Consider the following 17,607-nt stretch of genomic DNA (forward strand, 5'->3'; position numbering starts at 1 on the left):
CTGGCCCAGTGAAAACGCCTAAGCTTGTGGATCTTGCTTAGAAATGGCTTCTTCTTTGCACTGTAGAGTTTCAGCTGGCAACGGCGGATGGCACGGTGGATTGTGTTCCCTGACAATGGTCTCTGGAAGTATTTCTGAGCCCATTCTGTGATTTACTTTACAGTAGCATTCCTATTTGTGGTGCAGTGTCGTTTAAGGGCCCGGAGATCACGGGCATCCAGTATGGTTTTACGGCCTTGCCCCTTACGCACAGAGATTGTTCCAGATTCTCTGAATCTGCGGATGATGTTATGCACAGTTGATGATGATAGATGCAAAGTCTTTGCAATTTTTCGCTGGGTAACACCTTTCTGATATTGCTCCACTATCTTTCTGCGCAACATTGTGGGAATTGGTGATCCTCTACCCATCTTGGCTTCTGAGAGACACTGCCACTCTGAGAAGCTCTTTTTATACCCAATCATGTTGCCAATTGACCTAATTAGTGTTAATTGGTCTTCCAGCTCTTCGTTATGCTCAAATTTACTTTTTCCAGCCTCTTATTGCTACTTGTCCCAACTTTTTGGGGATTTGTTGACACCGTGAAAATTTGAATCAACGTATTTTTCCTTTAAAATGATACATTTACTCGGATTAAACGTTTGATCTGTCATCTACGTTCTATTACAAATAAAATATTGACATTTGCCATCTCCACATCATTGCATTCAGTTTTTATTCACAATTTGTTTAGTGTCCCAACTTTTTGGGAATCCGGTTTGTATATTTATTGGTTTGGGTAAAAGTTATAGCGTTTACAAACTATGGTGCAAAAATGTGAATTTACGCACTTTGACTTTCTGAGCACCTGTCATGTTTCCTGAGGTTCTACAATGCCCAGACAGTAGAAACACCCCACAAATGACCCCATTTCGGAAAGTACACACCCTAAGGTATTCGCTGATGGGCATAGTAAGTTTAATGGAAGTTTTTATTTTTTGTCACAAGTTAGCGGAACATTATTATTATTATTATTATTATATTTTTCTTACAAAGTCTCATATTCCACTAACTTGTGACAAAAAACAAAATTTTACATGAACTCACCATACCCCTCACGGAATACCTTGGGGCATCCTCTTTCCAAAATGGGGTCACTTGTGTGGTATTTATACTGCCCTGGCATTTTAGGGGACCTAAAGTGTGAGAAGTAGTTTAGAATCCAAATGCGTAAAAAATGCCCTGTGAAATCCTAAAGGTGCTCTTTAGAATTTGGGCCCCTTTGCGTACCTAGGCTGCAAAAAAGTGTCACACATGTGGTATCGCCGTACTCAGAAGAAGTAGGGCAATGTGTATTGGGGTGTATTTTTACATATACCCATGCTGGGTGAGATAAATATCTCTCTAAAAGACAACTTTTCCCATTTTTTAATGCAAAGTTGTCATTTTACAGAGATATATATCTCACCCAGCATGGGTATATGTAAAAATACACACCAAAACACATTGCCCTACTTCTCCTGAGTACGGCGACACCACATGTGTGACACTTTTTTGCAGCCTAGGTGCGCAAAGGGGCCCAAATTCCAATGAGTATCTTTTAGGAGGGCATTTTTAGGCATTTGGATTCCAGACTTCTTCTCACGCTTTAGAGCCCCTAAAATGCCAGGGCAGTATAAATACCCCACATGTGACCCCATTTTGGAAAGAAGACACCCAAGGTATTCTGTGAGGGGCATGGCGAGTTCATATAAGTTTTTTTGGGCACAAGTTAGCGGAAAATGATTTTGTAAGAGAAAAAAAAATAAATAATAAATTCCGCTAACTTGTGCCAAAAAATATATATATATTCTAGGAACTCACCATGCCCCTCACAGAATACCTTGGGGTGTCTTCTTTCCAAAATGGGGTCACTTATGGGGTATTTATACTGCCCTGGCATTTTAGGGGCCCTAAAGCGTGAGAAGAAGTCTGGAATATAAATGTCTACAAAATTTCTCGTATTTGGATTCGTGAGGGGTATGGTGAGTTCATGTGAGATTTTATTTTTTGTCACAAGTTAGTGGAATATGAGACTTTGTAAGAAAAAATAAATAAATAAATAAATTCCGCTAACTTGTGCCAAAAAAAAAATCTTCTATGAACTCGCCATGCCCCTCAAAAGTGATCTTTATAGCGCCGCAACGATTTTACGGTGTTTTAGCAGTGATCAGACACAAAAAAAAATCGGTCACTGTGGTGTGGCGGACTGAACGCAAGTGTGCGCACAAGATCAGGCCTGATCGGGCGAACACTGCGTTTTTTGCAGAGCCTATAGCACATGTCCTATTCTTGTCCGCAATTGCGGACAAGAAAAGGCATTTTCTATATAGTTCTGGCAAAATGCGGAAAGCACATTGCCGGTGTCCGTGTTTTGCAGATCCGCGGTGTCCGTCTTTTGCGGATCCACAAAACACATACAGATGTCTGAATAGAGCCTTACAGGGCGGTGATCAATGACAGGGGGGGTGATCAGGGGTTAATAAGTGACAGGGGGGGTGTAGTGTAGTGTGGTGCTTGGTGCTACTTATTACAGAGCTGCCTGTGTCCTCTGGTGGTCGATCCAAGAAAAAGGGACCACCTGAGGACCAGGTAGCAGGTATATCAGACGCTGTTAACAAAACAGCGTCTGATATACATTTCAAGGGTTAAAAAAAAAACGCATCTACAGCCTGCCAGCCAATGATCGCTGCTGGCATGCTGTAGATGAACTCGTTTACCTTCGGATCCTGTGAACGCGCTCTCCTGTGAACGCACATTCAAAGGAAATCTCGTGTCTCGCGAGATGACGTGCCGGCGCATCAAAGAGGAATAACCCAGCGCCCGCAGGACGCAATCCTGCGTTAGGCAGTCGGGTAGCGGTTAAGCAAACACCTTCAATTGCTTTTCAATGGCTTTTGTTTCAAGATAACGCGATGAGTTAAGAGTTTGTATGTTAACCCTGCTATATCTGTACATTGTTTTAAGTGCCAATACGTTTTTTTCTGTTTTTATGACTGGACACAAAACCGCAGCCTGTGGCTGCCGGAACAGAAGATATCCTGATGCATCCTGAACGAATCTCTTTCCATTCAGAATGCATAAGGACCAAATGGAAATGTTTTTTTTCCGGTATTGAGATCCTCAATTCCGGAAAACAACAACGCATGTGTGAAAGTAGTCTTACACGTGAAAAAAAAAAAAAAAAAAAGAAGGAAAGTGCTGCTTCCCATTGAAAGGCAGGCTGTTTTGAGGCGTTTTTGGAGCTGATTTTGAGGCAGAAACGCGTCAAAAAAACTCTGTGTGAACTGGCCCCAAGTGTATGTTCACATGTACAGGATTTGCCTATAGCAAAAACAACTTTTTCTGAAGAATCAGCAGCAGAAACTCAAGGTTGACACTCAGGCCTCTTGTGAATGGACAGCATCTGGACTGAATCCTGACCCATTCATTACAATTGTTTATCACTGATCATCTCTCTATTCAGGAAAAATCACAGCATGTTCTATACAGTGCAATTTTGACTTCTGAACCATAGGAGGAATAACACTGCGGCTAATCTGCACACTATAATAGGCACATTGCAGACATTTATGGGTTTATCCATTATCATAAACAGCCCCCCTCCCCATGTGCCGGGCCCCTCAGAGGGAATATACTTACCCAGCTTCCCGTGCCGCTCCTGGTCCCCACACCGCTGCTGCTGCTTCTCCCTGTACACGGATGAAAACATCCGGGGGGAGCCAATAGCAGGCGGGTATGGGTCCAAGCCTCCCTAGTGTCACCCGCTTTGCTAGGGAGGCTCGTCCCTGTCCCCTCCTGCCACTGGCTGCTTTTTTTCAGATACACCCCTCCGTTGCCGGGGCTGTGCCCCCTGTTCTGTTTTTGCACCCCCGAATGCTAATCAATAGCATCGGTACAGGGAGGAGGAGACAGACGTGTTTGTCAGTGTGTGTCTCCTTCTGCCTGTATGATTTTTACAAGAAATAAGCCACAGACAAATGTAGGACATGTATAATTGCACTCAGCGGACATTAGCAAATAGCTAATATCGGCTAATGAAAATTGCACAGTGGGGGGTGTGACAGAAGCCCTTTAAGGGCTGTTTCACACGAGCGTGTCCCGTATGTGAGCTTGGTCACTACTCTTCTTGCAGGAGCACACAGCATTATACCGATTTATAATGGAAGAGAAGACTGCCGGCATCAGCGATAATCGGCAGTCTTCTCTTCCGGGTGTAGTGTGACGTAATCGGCGCAGGCGCACTGAGGAAGGAGCTGACAAGCGCGCGTCCTTCACTCAGTAGGCCTGCGCCTATCGAGGAACGTTACGGCGCAGGAGCAGGAATTCGGCAGCAGATGGGGCCAGCGGGAGGAGGAGAGCGCTCACTGGCCCTGTCTATCAAGAGAAGACAAGAGAAGCCCTGTCTAGAAGCGGCAGATGCGTCGGCTACCAGCAAGTACACGCCCAACTTGCTCTTAGTGAAGACATTTGCATATGATAAAAGTATGATTTTTACAAGAAATAAGCCACAGACAAAGGTAGGACATGTATGATTGCACTCAGCTGACATTAGCAAATAGCTGAAGATTACACAGTGGGGGTGACAGAAGCCCTTTAAAGAGACAGTGCACCAAATTGCCATGTTGCTTGAAACTAATCCGTGCCCTCATTGAGAGACTTTACCCAGTAAGGGTACTTTCACACTAGCGTTAAAGTTTTCCGGTATTGAGTTCCAGAAAAAAACGCTTCAGTTTTATCCTAATACATTCTGAATGGAAAGCATTCCGTTCAGTATGCATCAGGATGTCTTCAGTTCAGTCCATCTTACTTTATTTGGCTGGAGAGAATACCACAGCATGCTGCTGTATTTTCTCCGGCCAAAATTCAATGCATTTGTCATACAGATCCGGAAACAAATGCTATCCGTTTGCATACGGATTTCCGGATCCGGCAGGCAGTTCTGGCAACCTCTATCTAACGCAAGTGTGAATGTACCCTAAGTCTGTTGCCTGTCAAAGACTGCTGTAATTGCAAGCTTTTTACCCCATGTGAGTCAAGTAAACACCACCTTGTTTAACCTCTTCAGGACACAGGGCATACAGGTACGCCCTGATGTCCTGGTACGCGCGGCGGGCGGTGATCGGAAGCCAGTGCCTGCTCAAATCATTGAGCAGGCACCTCGGCTAAATGCACGGGGGGGGGGGGGGATCCTGTTACCCCCCCATGTCGGTGATCGCCACAAACCGCAGGTCAATTCAGACCTGCGGTTTGCAGCTGTCACGAGGGTGTCAAGAACCACGCCTGACTCCGTTATACCCGGGGTCAGGAAATCGCAGCGGTTGGCTGCGCGCTCTATATAGAAAGATAGGGCTGTTTCTTTATGGTAGCTTTCTGGGTTTGCTTTGCAACCCTTTTTGGCTCACTCAGGGATCCGTAGCTCCTTCTCCTCAGCTGTTCCTTGTCCAGCACTCCCAACCTCCTTATATTCCCCTTTCCCCACTTCTCTGGTTGCCAGATATAGAGCTTCCTGCCTGGACTTCTATACTGACCCACTGGAGCTGTGTTGCTGCGTTCCCTGGTTGTTGTTCCAGAACGTTACCCTCCGGATCCCTGTTGGGCCTTTGTGGTCTGCTGTTGTCGCCCACCTGGGATTATATGTTTGTCTGTATTGTCTGTCCTCTCCTTGGTGTTTTCCTCTTAGTGTCAGTAGTGCAGACTAGTGATCCCACCGCCCGTTCACTACCTAGGGCTCATCTTAGGGAAAGCCAGGGTTTAGGCACGTGATCGGCGTACGGTTGAGGAACTCGTCTAGGGACGTCAGGGCAGTCAGGTGCCAGCCGCAAGGTGAGTCAGGGGTCACCACCTTTCCCTCTCCCTTGGTCAGGGCCTTCCCTTTTCCCTCCCTTTGCGCGACGACGGTCATTACAGTGGCTTTTTATGGTGTGGGCGGCGGCGGTGCCAGCGGGTCCCCATGGGGCTGTAGGGGGGACCCGATGGCATGGAAGGCAGCGTGATGCCTTCCTGAGGCCTCTGCACTGCCTTCTGGTGACGAGCCTGTGAGATCCAGCCCCCTGGATCTCACAGGCCGGAATGTCACCACCAGATCTTTGAGAAGTTCTGTTAGACGTTCTTCAGTACCTTCTGCATGATCTTCTTCTTTTGTTTTTCTTTCGATTTGACATCTCTCCTCCCTCTCCTGGCTGTCATCTATTAGCAGTGATTGCCTCCCTATATATCTCCTCCCCATACTGCCTTAGGCCTCTTTCACACGACCGTATGGCTTTTTCAGTGTTTTGCGGTCCGTTTTTTTCACGGATCTGTTGTTCCGTTTTTTTGTTTCCGTTCCGTTTTTCCGTATGGCATATACAGTATACAGTAATTTCATAGAAAAAATTGGGCTGGGCATAACATTTTCAATAGATGGGTCCGCAAAAAACGGAACGGATACGGAAGACATACGGATGCATTTCCGTATGTTTTCCATTTTTTTGTGGATCCATTGACTTGAATGGAGCCATGGAACGTGATTTACGGGCAATAATAGGACATGTTCTATCTTTGAACGGAAATACGGAAACGGAATGCACACGGAGTACATTCCGGTTTTTTTGCGGAACCATTGAAATGAATGGTTCCGTATACGGACCGCAAAAAACGGCCCGCAAAACGGAAAAAAAAAATGGTCGTGTGAAAGAGGCCTTACCTTGCAGTTTATACAACTTCCTGGAGTGTGCTGATGCTAGAAGCTGTTACTGCTGCATCCACAAGATAAGTCTGTTTCTTTATTTCTGTTCTCCTGTGGGCTTGATCCTAGGTGACCCTGACTCCCTCCGTATTAAGTGTGGGGAGCCGGTGGTCATGTCCCCTCACTATTATAGGGTGTTCAGGTGTCATACAGTCGAGGAATGAGGGTATGCAATTTTCTACCATTGAGATTTTTGCATAGGCTAAGCAGTAAGGGAGAGAGCTAGGGCTGTTACAGGGCTTACCCTTTTGTTCCTTAGTTTTGGATCAAGTCAGTCGGATCTCATTTGTGTCTTCTAGTTTTCTGTAACACCATGCGTGACACGGAAGCTGTATGAGTAATACACACAGTATTACTCATGCAGCCAAAGCATTCCAAAACAGAAGTATTGGAATGCATTGTAAAGGATTAGACCCCTAAAAGTTGAAGTCCCAAAGTGGGACAAAAAATAAAGTGAAAAAAAAAGTTGAAAAAATAAAGTTTTTTTCCCCCAAAAAATTAAAAGTTTCAAGTAAAAATAAACAAAAACGTAATTTTCCCCAAATAAAGTTAAAAATAATTGGTAAAAAATAGGGGGGGAAAAATAGACACATTACGCATCGCCGCGTAATGTAAAAAAAAATTCCTTATTTTTTACCAATTTTTTTTAACTTTATTTGGGAAAATTACGTTTTTGTTTATTTTTACTTGAAACTTTTAATTTTGGGGGGGAAACTTTATTTTTTCAACTTTTTTTTCACTATAAACATATCACATGACCTAACCCCTCAGATGAACACCATAAAAAATTAAAACTGCTAAATAAACAATTTTTTTTTGTCACCATACATCACAAAAAGTACAACAGCAAGCGATCAAAAAGGCGTACTCCCACCAAAAAAGTACCAGTCTAACCGTCACCTCATCCCGCAAAAAATGAGCCCCTACCTGAGACAATCGCCAAAAAAAAAAAAAAACTATGGCTCAGAACATGGAGACACTAAAACATAATTTTTTTTTGTTTTAGAAAATTTGTGTAAAACTGACACAAATAAAAATATATATATACAGGTCCTTCTAAAAAAATTAGCATATTGTGATAAAGTTCATTATTTTCTGTAATGTACTGATAAACATTAGACTTTCATATATTTTAGATTCATTACACACCAACTGAAGTAGTTCAAGCCTTTTATTGTTTTAATATTGATGATTTTGGCATACAGCTCATGAAAACCCCAAATTCCTATCTCTAAAAATTTGCATATCATGAAAAGGTTCTCTAAACGAGCTATTAACCTAATCATCTGAATCAACTAATTAACTCTAAACACCTGCAAAAGATTCCTGAGGCTTTTAAAAACTCCCAGCCTGGTTCATTACTCAAAACCGCAATCATGGGTAAGACTGCCGACCTGACTGCTGTCCAGAAGGCCATCATTGACACCCTCAAGCAAGAGGGTAAGACACAGAAAGACATTTCTGAATGAATAGGCTGTTCCCAGAGTGCTGTATCAAGGCACCTCAGTGGGAAGTCTGTGGGAAGGAAAAAGTGTGGCAGAAAACACTGCACAATGAGAAGAGGTGACCGGTGTCACGAGGGTGTCAAGAGCCACGTCTGACTCCGTTATACCCGGGGTCAGGAAGTCGTAGCGGGTGGCTGCGCGCTCTATGTCTAAAGATCACGTTGTTTCTTAGTGATTGTTTTCTGTGTTTGCCTTGCAATCCTTTTTGTCTCACTCAGGGATCCGTAGCTTCTCCTCCTCAGCTGTTTCTTGTCTGCCACTCCCAACCTCCTTATATTCTCCTCTCACACTTCTCTAGTTGCCAGTTATAGAGCTTCCTGCCTGGACTTCTATACTGACCCACTGGAGCTGTGAATCCTGGTTGTTGTTCCAGAGTGCTACCCTCCGGATCCCTGTTGGGCTTTTTGTTGTCTCCTGTTGTCGCCCACCTGGGATTATATGTTGAGTCTGTATTGTCTGTCCTCCCCTTGGTGTTTTCCTTTAGAGCTAGTGGTGCGGACTAGTGTTCCCACCGCCCTGTTCACTATCTAGGGCTCATCTTAGGGAAAGCCAGGGTTTTAGGCACGTGATCGGCGTACGGGTGAGGAACCCGTCTAGGGACGTCAGGGCAGCCAGGTGCCAGCCGCAAGGTGAGTCAGGGGTCACCACCTTCCCTCTCACTTGGGCAGGGCCTTCCTCTTTCCCTCCCTCTGAGTCACGTATGTGATAGTCACGCCGATCGTGATATTATAACTGGCCCTTATTTTTTGGGAGAAAAAAAAATATATATATTTTTTTTCTCTCTACTTAGAATCCAATATGGATCCTATTGTTGCTTTGGCAAAACAGCTTCAAGGCCTGTCTTTGGAGGTGGCAGGATTGAAGGCGTCTGTCCTCCAACAACAGCAGCAAATGCAGCAGACCGCAAGCCCAGCGGTTGCTATGGGTAACCAGGTTGTTACAGAACCCAAGGTTGTTCTTCCTGACAGATTTTCTGGGGGAAGGGACAAATTTGTGACGTTCCGTGAGGCCTGCAAATTATATTTTAAGCTGCGCCCTTACTCCTCAGGTAATGAAGAACAGCGGGTGGGGATTGTTATTTCCCTGCTTCAGGGGGACCCGCAATCCTGGGCGTTCTCGTTACCCCCTGGTTCCCAGGCTCTCCGGTCAGTAGGAGGGATTTTTTGGGGCTTTGGGTCTCATATATGATGACCCTGACCGAGTCGACCTGGCTGAGTCGAAGTTACGGAGACTCCTACAGGGAGATCGGCCAGCAGAGGAATATTGCTCAGAGTTCCGTAGGTGGGCTACGGATACTCAGTGGAACGACCCGGCTCTCAGGAGTCAGTTCTGCTCTGGGTTATCTGAAAGGGTTAAGGATGCGCTGGCGCTGTATGAGACCCCCCTTTCCCTTGATGCTGTTATGTCCCTCTCTATCAGAATAGATAGACGTCTTAGGGAGAGATCGAAAATTCCTGAGCAATTGGTAACCTCTCCCAAGCAGCAGTTAGTCTGTACTGACTTAGATGAGCCTATGCAGCTAGGAGGAACTTCTCGTCAGGTCCGTCCTCCTGAGGTTCGCCGTAGGTGGGGGGCTTGTTTTTTCTGTGGGGGGAGGGGTCATTTCATTAATGTCTGTCCCTCCTTTCTCAAAAACAAAAGACCGTCGGAAAACTACTAACCCCAGGCTGTGCGGAGGATGTCAGCCGGGGGGTATATGTTTCCTCCATACGAACATCTCAATTTGTGTTGCCAGCGGTTATTGTTTTTGGTGTTAAGACGGAGTCTATTTCTTTTTTTCTAGACAGTGGAGCAGGGGTAAATTTGATAGATGCCCATTTTGCCCGCACTATGGGTTTGTCTCTCTGTACGCTGCAGAGACCTATTCCCATATTCGCTATTGATTCTGCTCCTCTGTCTCAGAGAAACCTCACTCACATTGTCCATAACTTACACCTTCGGGTAGGGGACCACCATAATGAGTGTCTTTCATGTTACGTTCTGGAGGGCCTTCCCTCTCCTGTGGTATTGGGTCTTCCCTGGTTGGTAGCGCACAATCCAGTGGTGGATTGGCAGGCCAGGGAGATATTGGAGTGGAGTGAGCATTGCAGAGAGAATTGTGCAGTGTCCCAGGGGGTCAGTAGTGTATGCTGGGCTTTGTAGTGCAGAGTAACCCACTAACCTGGGATCCACTGTCGTCTTCAAATCTGGGCAGATACTGGAACAGGCAGGTATTTAATGTTCGTGATGCCAGTGTCAATTAAACGGTGACACGCCGTGTAAGGTAATGTGGAATAACGGAACAACCACGGGATAGCCAACCAAAACTGGAACTTTACTGAATGTCAGTGATAATCATGCATGGACACAGATGGAAGCGCAGTTCCATGGAAGACAGTTGGTTTGCATTTGAATACAGTTGGTTCATAGGAGTTACAGACTGGCCGGTTATAGCAAGGTTCTTTACAGAGTGTTAATCACAGGAGTTGCAGTACAGGCGGCTTGCACTCTATTCCTGACTGGTCCTGAAGCATGTGACTTATTCTCCAAGGTCTAATGCCCTATCTCTGGCGTATCCTTGAATCTGTCTTTATCGAGTACCTCCTCTGTTATCTTGAGTACCTCTTGCTTATCATATTGGCCTCTGTTGCCTTCTGTGTCCCGGCTGGTTGCTTATGATGTTTCGGCTAAAACGGCTGTTGACTCAGGAGGGGAACCTTTTCCTTGGATCCGGAACCCGGTTACAGGGCCTATACTACCCTCTCCTAGTCGGCAGGCTTCAGGCCTGCTCTACTCTCACAGGCCCATGGCCTGGCCTTGACTCAGACACAGGATCATCTCAGACTCCTTCTCCCACTGTCTGCCTGCTTACTACTTCCTGACTGGGCCTTATATAAACTAGGGTTCCCTAGCTCCCTCTAGTGACTCAGAGCTGGAATGACACCCTAGCCGGCCTGCACATGCACATTTCACAGTAACAGGAAGTACATAGCATTACATTAACAAGATGTTTTATACCAACCTCCCCATAAATACAGGGGGAACGACAGTACCCAAGTGACCCTTCTGTAGTGACGGGGTATTACTCTCCCGTACACTACAATTGCTTAAATAACAATTGCTTAATCGCCTCCATAGCTTCCCTACCTACATTTATTTCGGACTTTGAGGAAGTTTTTTCTGAAAAGGGTTGTCAGAAGCTACCACCTCATCGTCCTTATGATTGCCCGGTTAACCTGATTCCCGGTGCAAAATTACCCAAGTCCAGGTTGTATAATCTTTCGGGTCCCGAGAGACAAGCCATGAAAGATTATATCTCCGAGAGTCTGGCTAAGGGACACATCAGACCCTCTTCTTCACCCGTGGCTGCAGGGTTTTTCTTTGTTAAAAAGAAAGATGGGGGCCTTCGTCCTTGCCTAGATTTCCGTGAGCTAAACCGGACAACCATCCGAGACCCATACCCTCTTCCTCTCATTCCTGACCTTTTTAATCAGATTGCGGGTGCTAGGTGGTTCTCCAAACTTGATCTTAGGGGGGCCTACAATCTGATTCGTATCAAGGAAGGGGATGAGTGGAAGACAGCTTTTAACACCCCTGAGGGGCATTATGAAAATTTAGTCATGCCTTTCGGTCTGACCAATGCCCCTGCTGTCTTCCAACATTTCGTTAATGATATTTTTAGTCATCTCATCGGCAGGTTTGTAGTCATATACCTAGATGATATCTTAATTTATTCGGCTGATCTGAAAACACATGAAGTACATGTCAGGCAAGTACTGCAGGTCCTACGGACGAATAAATTATATGCGAAAATTTAAAAATGTGTCTTCGCCGTTCAGGAAATACAGTTCCTGGGATATCTAATATCTGCTTCAGGTTTCCGTATGGATCCTAGGAAGGTCCAGGCAATTTTAGATTGGGATCTTCCTGAGAACCTTAAAGCTCTACAACGGTTTTTGGGTTTCGCAAATTTCTATAGAAAGTTCATTAAAAATTATTCAGTGATCGTTAAACCCCTTACTGACATGACTAGGAAGGGGACTGATTTTTCTAAATGGTCTGACGCCGCTAAAATTGCATTTTCCTCTCTAAAAGAGAGATTTACCTCGGCACCTGTTCTAATTCAACCTGATGTCTCCCAGCCTTTTATTGTTGAAGTAGATGCGTCAGAGGTAGGAGTGGGGGCTGTATTGTCTCAGGGTCCGTCTCCTGGCAAATGGCGTCCTTGCGCTTTCTTTTCCAAAAAGTTATCTACTGCAGAAAAGAACTATGATATTGGAAATAGGGAACTGTTGGCGATTAAACTGGCGTTTGAAGAGTGGCGTCACTTCTTAGAGGGAGCAATCCACCCCGTCACGGTGATTACGGATCACAAAAACCTTCTGTACCTAGAATCGGCTAAGCGTCTCACCCCTAGACAAGCTAGGTGGTCGCTATTCTTTACCAGATTTAACTTTGTAATCACCTATCGTCCTGGGGCAAAAAATACCAAGGCAGACGCATTATCTCGTAGTTTCCCTGGAGGGGGTAATGTTAATGATCCGGTACCTATTTTACAAAGAGGAGTGGTTGTCTCTGCTGTACACTCTGTTCTAGAGGGAAAGGTTTTAGAGGCCCAGGGGGACGCCCCGGCCTCTTGCCCCTCAGAGAAATTGTTTGTACCGTTAAACCTGTGTCTTGAATTATTAAAGGAACATCATAATTCGGCACTTGCTGGGCACCCGGGTAGTAAAGCAACCTTGGAGCTATTGTCTCGTCGTTTTTGGTGGCCAAGGTTGCGTCAGGATGTAATGGATTTCGTGTCTACTTGTTCTACTTGTGCACCCGCGAAAGTCTCTCATACACGTCCAGCAGGGTCTTTATTGACACTTTTCATCCCCAATAGGCCATGGACACATCTGTCAATGGATTTCATCACTGACTTACCGTTGTCTGCGGGTAAAACAGTTATCTTGGTAGTAGTAGACAGGTTTAGCAAAATGGTACACTTTATTGCGCTATCCGCACTTCCTAATGCTAAGACTCTTGCTCAGGTGTTTATCAGTGAAATCGTGAAGCTTCACGGGGTCCCTTCTGATGTGGTTTCGGATCGGGGAACCCAGTTTATTTCTAAGTTTTGGAAAGCTTTTTGTTCCCGTTTGGGGGTACACTTGTCCTTTTCCTCAGCTTTCCATCCTCAGTCGAATGGACAGACTGAGCGTACCAACCAAAACCTAGAAACATATTTAAGGTGTTTTGTGTCTGAAAACCAAGAGGTGTGGTCATCATATTTACCGCTAGCCGAGTTCGCCATAAATAATCGCTGTCAGGAATCCACTGGCAAGTCACCATTTCTTGGTGCATACGGTTTTCATCCCCAATTTTGTACTTTCAAAGAGGGGGGGTCTTCTGGGGTTCCCGAAGAGGAACGGTTTTCTTCATCTCTTTCATCGGTATGGCAGAAGGTGCAAGCTAACTTGAAAAATATGAGTGGTAAATATAAATGCATGGCCGATAAGAAACGGTCGCCAGGTCCGGACCTAGGAGTGAATGACTATGTGTGGTTGTCTACTAGGAATATTAAGTTGAAGGTTCCCTCTTGGAAACTGGGCCCTAGGTTCATTGGTCCTTATAAAATAGTAGCCGTCATTAACCCTGTGGCTTTTCGCCTGGAGCTACCTCAGACTTTTAAGATCCATAACGTCTTCCATAAGTCGTTACTCAAGAAGTATGTTCCACCTCTAGAACCATCACCGCTGCCACCTCCTCCTGTTATTGTGGATGGTAATCTGGAGTTTCAAATATCCAGAATTGTTGATTCTCGTCGGGTCCGCCGCTCTCTTCAGTATCTGGTGCATTGGAGGGGTTACGGTCCCGGGGAAAGAATGTGGGTTCCAGCGTCAGAGGTAAACGCCAACAGGTTAATTCAGGCTTTCCATGCCTCTCATCCTGAGAGACCTGGTCCTGAGTGTCCGGAGGCCCCTCGTGAAAGGGGGGGTACTGTCACGAGGGTGTCAAGAGCCACGTCTGACTCCGTTATACCCGGGGTCAGGAAGTCGCAGCGGGTGGCTGCGCGCTCTATGTCTAAAGATCACGTTGTTTCTTAGTGATTGTTTTCTGTGTTTGCCTTGCAATCCTTTTTGTCTCACTCAGGGATCCGTAGCTTCTCCTCCTCAGCTGTTTCTTGTCTGCCACTCCCAACCTCCTTATATTCTCCTCTCACACTTCTCTAGAGTTATAGAGCTTCCTGCCTGGACTTCTATACTGACCCACTGGAGCTGTGAATCCTGGTTGTTGTTCCAGAGTGCTACCCTCCGGATCCCTGTTGGGCTTTTTGTTGTCTCCTGTTGTCGCCCACCTGGGATTATATGTTGAGTCTGAATTGTCTGTCCTCCCCTTGGTGTTTTCCTTTAGAGCTAGTGGTGCGGACTAGTGTTCCCACCGCCCTGTTCACTATCTAGGGCTCATCTTAGGGAAAGCCAGGGTTTTAGGCACGTGATCGGCGTACGGGTGAGGAACCCGTCTAGGGACGTCAGGGCAGCCAGGTGCCAGCCGCAAGGTGAGTCAGGGGTCACCACCTTCCCTCTCACTTGGGCAGGGCCTTCCTCTTTCCCTCCCTCTGTGTCACGTATGTGATAGTCACGCCGATCGTGATAACCGGACCCTGAGGAAGATTGTGGAGAAGGACCGATTCCAGACCTTGGGGGACCTGCGGAAGCAGTGGACTGAGTCTGGAGTAGAAACATCCAGAGCCACCATGTACAGGCGTGTGCAGGAAATGGGCTACAGGTGCCGCATTCCCCAGGTCAAGCCACTTTTGAACCAGAAACAGCGGCAGAAGCGCATGACCTGGGCTACGGAGAAGCAGCACTGGACTGTTGCATGTCATTCAGAAATCAAGGTGCCAGAGTCTGGAGGAAAACTGGGGAGAGGGAAATGCCAAAATGCCTGACGTCCAGTGTCAAGTACCCACAGTCAGTGATGGTCTGGGGTGCCATGTCAGCTGCTGGTGTTGGTCTACTGTGTTTTATCAAGGGCAGGGTCAATGCAGCTAGCTATCAGGAGATTTTGGAGCACTTCATGCTTCCATCTGCTGAAAAGCTTTATGGAGATGAAGATTTAATTTTTCAGCACGACCTAGCACCTGCTCACAGTGCCAAAACCACTGGTAAATGGTTTACTGACCATGGTATTACTGTGCTCAATTGGCCTGCCAACTCTCCTGACCTGAACCCCATAGAGAATCTGTGGGATACTGGGAAGAGAAAGTTGAGAGACGCAAGACCCAACACTCTGGATGAGCTTAAGGCCGCTATCGAAGCATCCTGGGCCTCCATAACACCTCAGCAGTGCCACAGGCTGATTGCCTCCATGCCACGCCGCATTGAAGCAGTCATTTCTGCAAAAGGATTCCCGACCAAGTATTGAGTGCATAACTGAACATAATTATTTGAAGGTTGACTTTTTTTGTATTAAAAACACTTTTCTTTTATTGGTCGGATGAAATATGCTAATTTTTTGAGATAGGAAATTTGGGTTTTCATGAGCTGTATGCCAAAATCATCAATATTAAAACAATAAAAGGCTTCAACTACTTCAGTTGGTGTGTAATGAATCTAAAATATATGAAAGTCTAATGTTTATCAGTACATTACAGAAAATAATGAACTTTATCACAATATGCTAATTTTTTTAGAAGGACCTGTACATATTAGGTATCGCCGTGTCCGTAATAAGTTACTCTATAAAAATATCACATGACCTAACAGCGTAAAAAAAATATAAATAAAAACTGTGTAAAAAAAGCCATTTTTTGTCATCTTGCATCAGAAAAAGTGTAATAGCAAGCGATCAAAAAGTCATATGCACCCCAAAATAGTGCCAATCAAACCGTCATCTAATCCCGCAAAAAATGAGACCCTACCCAAGATAATCGCCCAAAAAATGAAAAAACTATGGCTCTCAGACTGTGGAGACACTAAAACATTATTTTTGTTTCAAAAATGAAATCATTGTGTAAAATTACATAAATAAAAAAAATGGTATACATATTAGGTATTGCCGCGTCCGTGACAACCTGCTCTATAAAAATACTACATGATCTAACCTGTCAGATGAATGTTGTAAATAACAAAAAAAAAGGTGCCATAACAGCTATTTGTTGTTACCTTGCCTCACAAAAAGTGTAATATAGAGCAACCAAAAATCATATGTACCCTAAACTAGTGCCAACAAAACTTCCACCCTATCCCGTTGTTTCTAAAATGGGGTCACTTTTTTGGAGTTTCTACTCTAGGGTGCATCAGGGGGGCTTTAAATGGGACAGTCCAGCAAACCAGTCCAGCAAAATCTGTCTTCCAAAAACCGTATGGCGTCCCTTTCCTTCTGCACCCTGCCGTGTGCCCGTACAGCTGTTTACGACCACATATGGGGTGTTTCTGTAAACTACAGAATCGGGGCCATAAATATTGAGTTTTGTTTGGCTGTTAACCCTTGCTTTGTAACTGGAAAAAAAATATTAAAATGGAAAATCTGCCAAAAAAGTGAAATTTTTAAATTGTATCTCTATTTTCCATTAATTCTTGTGGAACACCTAAAGGGTTAACGACGTTTGTAAAATCAGTTTTGAATACCTTGAGCGGTGTAGTTTCTTAGATGGGGTCACTTTTATGGAGTTTCTACTCTAGGGGTGCATCAGGGGGGCTTCAAATGGGACATGGTGTCGTAACAAACTGCCCAGCAAAATCTGCCTTACAAAAACCGTATGGCATTCCTTTCCTTCTGCGCCCTGCCGTGTGCCCATACAGCAGTTTACGACCACATATGGGGTGTTTCTGTAAACTGCAAAATCAGGGCCATAAATATTGAGTTTTGTTTGGCTGTTAACCCTTGCTTTGTAACTGGAAAAAAAATATTAAAAAGGAAAATCTGCCCAAAAAGTTTTTAAATTGTATCTCTATTTTCCATCAATTCTTGTGGAGCACCTAAAGAGTTAACGACGTTTGTAAAATCAGTTTTGAATACCTTGAGGGGTGTAGTTTCTTAGATGGGGGTCACTTTTATGGAGTTTCTACTCTAGGGATGCATCAGGGGGCTTCAAATGGGACATGGAGTAAAAAAAACAGTCCAGCAAAATCTGCCTTCCAAAAACTGTATGGCATTCCTTTCCTTCTCCGCCCTGCCGTGTGCCCGTACAGAAGTTTATGACCACATATGGGGTGTTTCTGTAAACTACAGAATCAGCGCCTAAATATTGAGTTTTGTTTGGCTGTTAACCCTTGCTTTGTAACTGGAAAAAAAAATTAAAATGGAAGCCAAATTGTAGCTGGTCAAAGAGTAGCAGGAAGAAAAGTGAGAGGACAGTTCAAAGTGAACATGTTGTTCAAGTAGCTTTGAGAC

This window comes from Bufo gargarizans, chromosome 3 (assembly GCF_014858855.1).
Source record: "Bufo gargarizans isolate SCDJY-AF-19 chromosome 3, ASM1485885v1, whole genome shotgun sequence".
Taxonomy (NCBI): Eukaryota; Metazoa; Chordata; class Amphibia; order Anura; family Bufonidae; genus Bufo; species Bufo gargarizans.